The sequence below is a fragment of the Manis javanica genome, chromosome 13 (assembly GCF_040802235.1).
Source record: "Manis javanica isolate MJ-LG chromosome 13, MJ_LKY, whole genome shotgun sequence".
Lineage (NCBI taxonomy): Eukaryota > Metazoa > Chordata > Mammalia > Pholidota > Manidae > Manis > Manis javanica.
The window spans coordinates 17,732,488-17,739,803 of record NC_133168.1 but is presented as its reverse complement, the minus strand read 5'-3'; positions in this window follow the sequence as shown (position 1 = coordinate 17,739,803).

Sequence of the window (7,316 nt, the reverse complement as noted above, 5' to 3'; positions counted from 1 at the left end):
GTGGCGGCGGCGGTCTTGGTTATTTAGACATCTTTTATCTCTCGTGAGTTGGGTTGAGGGAGAACTGCCCGGCTTCCACCTGATGGAGCCAACTCTCTCCGGCCCCAGGAGCCCTGCGAAGGCACTTGGTTCGGTTCCCAGCCCTCTTCTCCGTGGTCGTTTCAGCGTTCATTTTAAGACATCTCTCCAGGGATCCAGCAAATTCTGCCCCAGCCCTCATCCGCATCCTTCTGGTACCGACCTCCGCACACCTCTCGCGTCCCAACCCAGAAACCCACAGCCATCAGACCTTTGGGCCCCGTATTTGCATTACATGGCCAGATTCCGGAAATTTGAGCCTCTCGAGGAGAAAGGAAAACTGGCGGCAAGGCAGCCCCAGGTTGGTGGGTACAGAGCCCTGAAGGAGGGAAGGCAGTAAGTGCCTTTTGAAAAAACGTCAGGCCAAATCATAGAAAGGCTTCCTGCAGAGCGCTAGTTCAGTCATTGAAAATCCCCCAGACTGCTTTAGGTTAGAAAAATTATTTCCTATTTCCCTATCAGGGAAATGGCCATTTGGGATAGAGCCCGCAGCTGAAATGATCGATTTCTACTAGGAGGTAGATAGAATAGGTTATAAGTTAAGTTCGATGGACCTTTATTAGATGGAGGAATGATTTATAAGTGGGTAGATACGGGATTAGCGCTGGCGTTAAACCTGAGGCCTCGGGCACGCTCTGCATACAGTGGAAGAAGATGGCTTCAGCCTATCGCGGGGCACTGCCACTGCGGGACAGTTCCATCTGGGGATTTAAAAGGGCGGTGGGGAGGCTTCAGCATCTGTTGCTTATTTTCTTTTAGGGTCCATGGTTGTTAGATTTAACCATCACCTCACACCCTTGGCAGAAGGAAGTATCTGCAAATTTTGCCCTCCTTGTCATCTCCCAGACTCTTATTTCCCCAGTGGCCCGGTGACTTGACAAGAAATAACTTCAGAGTTACCACTTGCAGGTAGCATAGGTTCAAATGATAGCTGGTAATTAAACAATCTAGGCAGCGCTTCTCACTGCTTTGAGCTCCTCTTTCAGGCGACAGGAAAACTGGGGAGCTGGGGTCCTGGAGCACTTTCAGGCAACAGCATTTCACATGGGTGCTGGCCACCCTCCCCTGGGGACAGGTGCTTTGTGTCCTTGGGATAGCCAAGGTGTTAGCATCCCTCACAGACACAATTCGACACATCCTGGGGTGCCTTTGCAGGGTATTCTCCTACTTAATCTACCCCTTCGTAATCAACATCAGATCTAAAGGTGGGAACCGTTTACAACCAATGAAAGGTAATCCATGGACATCTCATAGCTCAACTGAGCCACACCATTTTTTTTTTTCATAAAGAGGAGCAATCTAATTACCTTAAGGGTCTCTAAGTCATCCCAAATGTCTTATGATTGGTGGTGGATTTCTTCACTGCATTTTGTCAAACTCCTAGCAGAAACCTAGGATTCGAATAGTTTGAAGTCTATTTGTTGAGTGACTGGCTGAAGCGACCTGTGGACAGAGGCAATCATTAAGAATCTAATCAAGCAGTGATTCCAGCAGCTATAACTGTGTAGCCTGTTATTCCCTTGTTGTTCAGAGTGGGGGAAGGCAGGAGCCTGACAGCTGGTGAATCGGACTGACTTTCCATTTAGAGCTCAAGGATAATGCTCAGTAATGGAGTCAAAATTTGACTTGTGACCTGGCATTTTATCACCACAAGTGAATGCTTTGTTGAAAGTGAGAGAGTTGTGTTGTTTGGAAACTGCCATTCTTGTGGGCATGTCTGTATGTCTTTAAATTTTAAAGTCTGTCGTGGGCTCATCAGGGTGTTAGACCACTAAAGGGCCAGCTGTTCTCTTCCCTCAGCCCTGAAGGAGGAGCAGGGAGTATGAAAGCAAGATACTCCCTGTACCTCAGAGTTCACATTTTGGAAGGATCACCTTCACACGGGAGGAAATGGTTTAGTTTTCATGTGTGCTCGGCCATCCACTGTGCTCACGAGAAAGTCAGCAAGAATGACAAATGCAAGCTGTCAGCACCCCTGTTAGGAACATTATGGTGAGGGCACACGTACTCTTAACACAAGACCTTGAATGGTCCTTGTTCACCACAAACATAGGTTAAATTTGAACTCGTGACCTTCTGGGGAAAGACCCTGGCAGCCCTTTGATGGGCTTCACTAGTCCCTGAACTGCTACATGTGAGGCTGTCTGGTTTTTTAGTTCTTTATCCTTTTAAAATTAGAACAAGGCTATGATGAGCCAATTTACTGCCGTTCTATGTAATTTGGGTTATTCACTCAGTGAAATGTAGAGAGGATGAGAGCTTAGTTAAGGCTACATATTTCAACTTCAAAGAAGGATCTCAGTTTATTCCTGCCAAACTGTTAATAGTTAGACTGGACATAGAACATTAAAGAAACATGTCCTGCCTCCCTGAGATAGATTCAAAAGGAGATATAGTTAAAGCTTTCATTTTTTTTTAAATATATATTTTTTCATTTGTTACAGTTAGTGATGCCTCTCTCCCACTCCCCAAAGGAGTGGTCTTTTGAAAATGATGAATAATCATTTCCTGGTTTGGGAACTGGTCAGGCAAAAACATCACTAACAGAGTTTTGGGAGTTCTCTCCAAGTTTGTCTCTCTTGTCTTACTTGGTATTTTTGGTGTGATGTGCACACCACAAGGCTGAAACACTCTTTGATTAAAGACATTTTCAGAATATTATAGCTACACGATTTCATTCTAATTTGGAGCACTGCTTTAGAGTTTTGACAGCTATTGCTGGCTCTCCTTTGAAGCACTAAAGCATTTTGTTTTGCAGCAGCTCTGCATTCGTAGATGGGAATTTACGTCTGCATTCCTAGTCTAAAGGGTAAATGTCAGCAAACCTGCAGACCGTGCTGGAGCTCTGTCATCCCTAGCCTGAGATCTGAAATGCTCGCTCGCAAGATGCTCGACCAGTGATGCAGCAACCTAAGAACCTTCACCACTCCTGCATGTTTTTCAGGAGCTACAAGCTGATCCTGGAAAATGACATTCTTTTTCACTCCATCATCAGAAACTGAACTTCATGAAATCTCTTCTAGGTGGAGAAGCTGGTTGCCAGGGTAGGGAATGAATGGGTGAAAAAGATGGACGATGGGCCCCTTTGACCTTAGGGGACACTGTGTTATGTTAGGCACAAAGGAAATCACTGCTGCTTCTCAGCAATCTTTCCATATAACTAACACATGCTCATTAGGGCTTTTTTTTCACCTTCTCACCTTCTTTCATTAAGCCCCACTCTTTAACGTCCCAGCTGAGCAGCAGCAAAGAAGGCTGAGAAGTGACAGGAAGGCATTTTTCCTTTGTTCATAGGTTTTGTTTTGTTTTTTTTTTATCAGCAGGCAGAGGATGGGTAATGAGGAGATGGATCATGCTTTCATGTCAGACCATGTGAGGGGTATGTCCTAACAGATAATAAACAAGCACATGGTTCAAATAAGAGGAGAAAACAGGTTAATAAAGCTTTTGTTCCCGCTTGATTAAACTCTGCAAACTAGTCATCAGAACTCTATAATTAAAAAGGCTACAGACATTATGTGTCTAAATATTTCATTTAAAAAATTGGCAAGCGGTAGTATTATAATATCCGCAAATCACAAATAATAGAAAAATAATACGAAAAGACATGTCCTTCTTAATCAGTCACTTTGGCCTGCTTTCCAAGTAAGCGCTCTTCCGAGCGCTCCTCATGGCTTTCTCAAGCTCAGGTTGGAACTTAAAAAGGAGAAAGAAAGGACCGTCTATTGCGTTATGTGAATTAGGTGAAATAATAAACACAAAACTCCAACCTGGTGCCTGGAACTTAGGCTGTCTGTAAATGATACTTGCTTCCATTTCTTCTACGGCTACTGCTGCACTCTAGCTGCATCTATATTCAATATCTGGGGAGGACCATAGTATCACTGGAGGTTCTTTAATCCTCAAACCGCAGGGTCAGCAGCAGATTTGTGAACAAAATGCACACATTTTGAGGGTTTCTTGGGGATCAGCTGTGACTTCTTTGCTGTCGCTCCCATTCTAAACAGATGCCGTTGATTATCTGCTTTGCACAGTGGTCTGGATGTACTGATACCTTGAGAAGTCCCCATTATCTACTCCCCGCAGTTCACCAGCTTTCCCTTGAACTGCAGCTGTCAGTAAAAATGAGAATTGGCAAAAGCCAATGAGTTTACAATTAGTCTGTGAGTCCATTGTCTTGTCTGTTGTATCCAAAACGTGAAGGAAACAGATATAGCTCAGACTTTATTGTTTCGACAGCACTGGATAATTGAAAATATGTTGTCTTCTAATTTTTGTTGAAAGAACTACTGATTTAGACAGGATGTAGATGAGATCTGGAGAAAGACATCTGGGGATATAAATTTTAACCCCCAGCTATGACACTGATGACTCAGGCTATCGCTTACTATTGCTAGACCTCACTTTCCTATTCTGTGAGATGGGAATACACTAATCTAACTTCTCTTAGACAGTCCTTGAGAATGTCCAACAAGATAATAAAGGTAGAAACACATTGGAAAAAGCTTCAAGAAAAATTCAATAAAGATTTTATTACCATTAATAATTTGTCTGATCAATGGCCCACTGAATTCTAAGTTCAAGTTCTACATTGTACCAAAGTACATAGAGTAATTCTGCTCATTTCAAGAGAAAACAATAAATTGTGGAGCTTAGAGCTTTGAAGGCACTGACTTTGCATCTAAAGCCCAAATAAGAAGATGTAGTGTGCTAATAGCCAAGTTGAAGACTCTGAAGCAAAGATACTGGGTATATGTAATGCATGACTACATATGTTGAAAGAAATTTCGTTCTGTGCAGGATGACATACCTCTTAGCTGGTAAATTGACTGATCCGTCTGTGGTTATTGCCACTGCATGCTACAAATTGTTGCCCACGGGGGTTATGTTTTCAACTCATAGGGACATAGTTTCTTTATACACAAAAATCTGGAAAGCCATTTATTTTTCCTTTACAAACATCTTTTCTTCAAAATGTTTGCTGAGTTGTAAGGCTGCATAACTTATATTCTCCCTGTAATGGGTATTGAGGAAAATAAGGGTAACTTCATTTCCATGTAATGTGTGGTTTCCAGGCATCAGAAGAACAGCTGTAAGGGTAGAAATCCCATGGAAGAAATGGATTTAGAGGCTGTTAATATTTGCCAGATATGATCTCATGTATCAACTCAGCACAATAGTCTAGAAATAGAAATCATGTGACAATTTTGTAGAGTCAAAGTTATTAAGGAACATATATGGGGAAATGAACCATCAGCAATTGTCATTTTTTAAAAAAACTTGATCTCTGAAGTTTTCAATCATGATCTGTTGTATGGAGAATCCTAATGTCAAGGCCACATGTCCAGTACTCTGAAACGTTCTCTTCTCTGTCACCTCCTAGAGGAAGACTTTCTTTCCCCTTTCTCTAGTTCTTTCTCCCTTTAATAGATGTTTTTGTTGATGGGAGTCCTTTGGGCAAATGGGAGATATAGGAAAGGAAAAATAAAATGGAAGGAAAAAGAAACAGGAGGAAAGTAGAAAATCTGAAAGAATTCTCAATGATATTTATATTTCTTAGAGTCCCCTAAATACTAAAAATGAGAAATGAGATACTAAGTGAAATTTGTGATCTGACATTTGGCCTAATTTGAAGTGATAATAGCGCCATCTTTTACAGAGAGCCCCAAGGGGCTGACTTTGGAGAATTTACTGAATATTCTGTGGGGGCAGCTCCTGACTAATTCTTTTCTGCTCTAAAAGACCACAGAGGAACAAACTGGTCTAGGAACCACCTCAAAGGTAGAGTACACTGAGACAAAGTATGTATATTTAATTTTATTTGATTTAAAAAATGATTCAAAGATAATACAATGTCAAGATGACATCTTTTAGTGACATCACAGTAGTATGTTGGAGCTAGTGTGCTCAATTGATTGGGTTACTAAAGCAAGCCCTGGGTTCAATACTTAAATTGATCATTTCATTCTCAGTCTTTAAAATTATTTCTGAGTAAAAGTAGCATTTAAAAACCTACTGTGTTAATAAAGGTGAAACATACCCATTATAATGAAAAACTATGTGATAGAAAGTAAAAAGTCAAAGTCTGACTTTACACCCCCATCTCCCAACTCTTTACCCAGAGGAATTTGCTGTGTGATATATACATCCTTTTATACATTGTATATGTAATTGGTTGAGTGGATTAAAGAGCAAATTCCTAGAAATGAAATTTGGGAGTGAAAGTTTTGTAAATTTCAAATGGCAGAAAATGCCAATTGCGTACTGAGCTGGACATGATCAACACCTACAAACACGTAGCTGGAGTGAAATGAAAACCTAACCAGGCTTCACCTCAAAGACAGCAATGGGCTAACTCAAACCTGGTAGACCAGTACTGCCCCCGATGAGCTTTGGAAATTTGTAAGAGAAGGGGTATTCCGTTGTCATTATGATTGCAAGGGTGGCATAGGTGCTGGGACATGAGACGTTGCACTGCACAGGGTAGCCTCACCCAATCAAAAATTGTCCTTTGTCCCATACAATTTACACATGTTTTGGTGAGCATTCATGTTAGTGAAAAATCTTTATTATTCTGGACCCAGAGTCTATAGGTGTTTTACATTTTAATCCATCCAAAGTTCTTTGCTGTTTTTTTTCTTTGTCATGTTTTTAACATACATTGAATTTTTCCAGGAATATAACCACCACGTAAATTGAGAGTTAAACATTTTGGAAAATTGCATCATTGTGGCATTTAAGTCCTAAACCAGCCTATCTTTATTGGTCTCTATTTATAACTAGTGCATTCACAGTGATTCTATATATAGAATCTGACTCTGCCACTACTATGCCTAAGCTTGTGCATAATGATATACATGTATATTATATAAATTACTTTCCTTTGGGTTGTTTGTACATTTTATATAGGGCACAATGTTAATTTTAAAAAAATCTTTAGTGTAATAAATTAGATTGCATATAAATCTTATTTCACTTTAGTTAAGGTTATAATACAAAATATTTGTTGTAAAAAGAGACACTTGTGACTGACAGAGTGAAATATATTGTTTTAGGGAACAGTGACATTCCCCAGTTCAGAGGGGACACGCTGGCTTGTGTGGTTTCCAGTTCTGACTTCTCTTGGCTGGCTGAGGCCCTGGGATACTTTCTTCATCCTGCAGCCCCAGAACCCCAATCTTACACAACAGCTCTGGAGAACGAGCCCAGCCAGGAAAATCCTGCCTGGCTCTGTCCCA